The sequence below is a fragment of the Triticum aestivum genome, chromosome 7D, assembly GCF_018294505.1.
Source record: "Triticum aestivum cultivar Chinese Spring chromosome 7D, IWGSC CS RefSeq v2.1, whole genome shotgun sequence".
Classification (NCBI taxonomy): Eukaryota; Viridiplantae; Streptophyta; class Magnoliopsida; order Poales; family Poaceae; genus Triticum; species Triticum aestivum.
In genome coordinates, this window is record NC_057814.1 from 87070444 (window position 1) to 87073796 (window position 3353).

Genomic DNA, 3353 nt, shown 5'->3' on the forward strand with positions numbered 1-3353 from the left:
CCTCTTGATCGGCGCAATGCCACAGCATCACTTGGGGGCTTGGTCGTATCCGAACCATAACTACACCTCTTGATCGGCGCAATGCCATAGCATCACTTGGGGGCTTGGTCATACCCGAACCGTAGCTACACCTCTTGATCGGCGCAATGCCACAACATCACTTGGGGGCTTGGTCGTATCCGAACCACAGTCACACCTCTTGATCGGCTCAAAGCCACATCAATCCGGGGCCAAAGAGAGTGTTGTAAAACAGCAGCTCAAACATAGGCACCCACTGAGCACAGCTCACAATGTTGCTTGGGGATTCTTTGCTGTCGAATTTAGGGCCTGGCAGCCCGTGAAAAGCCTCGACTACAATGGTTTTCATTTGCCTTTTGCTAAGTTTTCTTTGTTTTCATAAGATTTGTGATGTTTTTCAACCGGTGTTTATCAACCCGGTTAGGCTGTCGACTACAAGTTGTCAGTACACGATCAAATTATAATCCGGGGGCTATCAGCCCGGTCTGGTTTTGACTCAAAGTCACCAGTATGGAATAAGCCGGTGTTTATCACAACCCGGAACGATTTTATTGTAAACCGGTATCATATAACAGGAGTTACTTATCCTCCAGTGTAGGGTTATGGCCCTCACTACAAAGTTGGTCAGCCAACATCATGCCTAAAGGTCCCAGGTATCATATATTTCCATATTTGGTTATCTTTTACAACCTTGGTTATAAACCGTGGTCATATATATATTTGGGTATCATGACCCGCCCGGTGGTAAACCGCCAGGGCGCTTTAAGCTTCTTATCTGCAGGAACTACTTGAATAAATAGCTATGGATTATGAACATCATATCTTAAAGCATGGAGGATTAACACGCATCAGTTGCAGATAAATATGCACGAAGGCAGAACAGACCAAGTGTTTTAACTAGCCTATTACAAGGCGTTTCAGTGCCCAAAGGGATAATTGTTTCTCAATAAGCATTGCAGCACGTGGAAGATTAAACCGGCCTCGGATTATGATTGCTTATCAGCTTGACCTGACGGCTGCGGATCATCTTGCACCGGTTCATCTTCTTCGTCTCTACCCAGCGGCTGGAAGTCAACAGTTGTCTAGTCGATCCCAGTTAAAGCTTGGAACACAGCTTCGTCGCTTATAAGGGTTGACGGTTTAATATCAGGGGCATAAGTGTGCTTACGGATTGGAGGGATCAGATTTTGCTCTTCCGGAATTGGTGCAGCAACCCGTCTGTTCTTGTCATCATAACTTGCCTGATAGTATGAGAGATCAGCTTCTTCAGCCAATTGACAAGCCAGTGGACGTACTTCCCGGTTTATGGCGCGGAGGTCCTCCTGGCCAAATTCTGATCCGTCTTCTTTTAAGCTTGGGAAGCCTTTAGCCACGTCCATCGGATCAAGATCAGGCACCCACGCCTTTGCCCGGGTTAGAGCGGTCAGAGCTCCGGCCCTTGCCGCAGCTTTCTCTAGTTCTTCAACCCGGGCAGGCAGCATGGATAGCCTTTCTAAGGTGTCCTTGATCAATGTTGGTGGAGGTTTATTGTGTGAAGCGGTGCAGATGATCCGCTGCGCACCGGTATACAACTGCTCTATCATAGTATATGCCGCTTTCAATTTCTTCTGTACGTTAGAGCCCAGATGGCTAATACGAGTTCCTGCATCATTATAAACGTCAATAAACCAGCAACACATGGGAAGATATGTTGAAAGTATACAGCAAGGATGCTTACCAAACACAGCAGCAGTCATCGCATGTACTTGCCGCTTTACACCAGTCAGCTCGTCTACCACCGGTTTGAGAGCTGCCTCTGCGTCTTCAGCTCTTTTCTGCAAAGCGGATTTCTCTGCGTTCCAATCCGCCCGCTCCTTGTTGAAGCTCTCCTTTAGCTTTTCCATAGCGGCTAAGGCGCTTGTCAGCTCGTCTTTTGCCTTGGAAGCTTCGGCCTGTTGGGACTTGATATTTTCTTGCAGATCGGCGATTTGAGATTCCTTTTTGCTCAGCTCAGCCTATAAAGAGACATATATATAATGAGTTGACACTACATATTTGAAGTACCAAGCACATAACAAGTTATGCCCTTAGTACTTGGGGGCTAATGCATATTTGCTCTTAATCAGAAATTTTTACAAGTCCCAAGCACAATACAAGTATTAAGCTTGGCACTTGGGGGCTAATGTGTATTTGCTCATAAAATGCTAATATGGGAATTCTTCTACAAAGTCCCGGTTCATCTATAAAGTTAAACCGGCTCATGGGGGCTACATCAGTGAAGTTAAGATGCATTGTTGCAAACATGAAATTGTTACTAAGTCCCGGTTTAAATTGGTATTTTAAACCGTCACTTGGGGGCTACTGGAGTTGATAAGATGCAATTAAATATAAGAGAGAAACACTTATGAAAGTTACCTCATAGCGCTCCTTCATCATATTTACCAAACCGGCTTCATAGTCATGGCTGGTGTACAGACAGTTCAGGAAGCCAGAGTGAAGGTCTTGAGCATTCAGATGGGCATAATTTGACAAATCGGCGTTCCATTTGCCTTTGCCAACTGCAGAGAGCTCATCTTTGGTAGTATGCTTTGACAAAGCGACAGGATTGCCCGGAGCGGCATGGCCAGTGCCAGTAATCATAATGTCATCATCTTTGTCATCAGCAGCCGTTACTGGGGTTGGCGGTTTGTCAGTATTCTTAACTGGACTTGCCGGTTTATTGTCAGTTCGGACAGGGCTGGTTGGCTGGTCAGCATGGCTTGTGGTGTCAACTTCTGCCTGCTCAGCAACGAAGTCATGATCTTGAGGTGGTGGGTCATTCAGTATGGCATCAATGTTGGTCTCTTCAGGATCTGGAGTTTTCTCCGGTTCAACAGCCACGTCTTCATTAGCCGGTTTATTCAACTGAGCTTTCTTGCTGGCTCTGGGCTTGTCGCTGAGAAAAATAAACATACGGATCAGTACAGTATATTAAAATAACAACATCAAGGATAACAACAAGTGTATAGCTCACCCAATAACCATTTTGAGGGGCGGAAGTTTTCTGGCCGACGACTCGCCAGATGATGAGTGAGAAGTACCCTGATAATTTGAATCAGACGGGTTAAGAGGCTGGCGGAAACAACCTGCTTTGGGGCATGAAGTGTCAATGAGATAAGAGACCTCTGATCGGCGTTTCCGAACCGGACTGTTCGGTAAACCGGCGGAGGTAACTACCTGGCTGCTGTGCCGGGTTGTGCGGCGAGCCTCGTGCTGCTGTGTCTTCAAAAGAAAGTTTGGGTCCAAGTAAGCAAGGGGGTGAGAAAATTTTACTTTCTAGTTTGCTCGACGGATTTTCGATGTCGGCAAAGGATCTA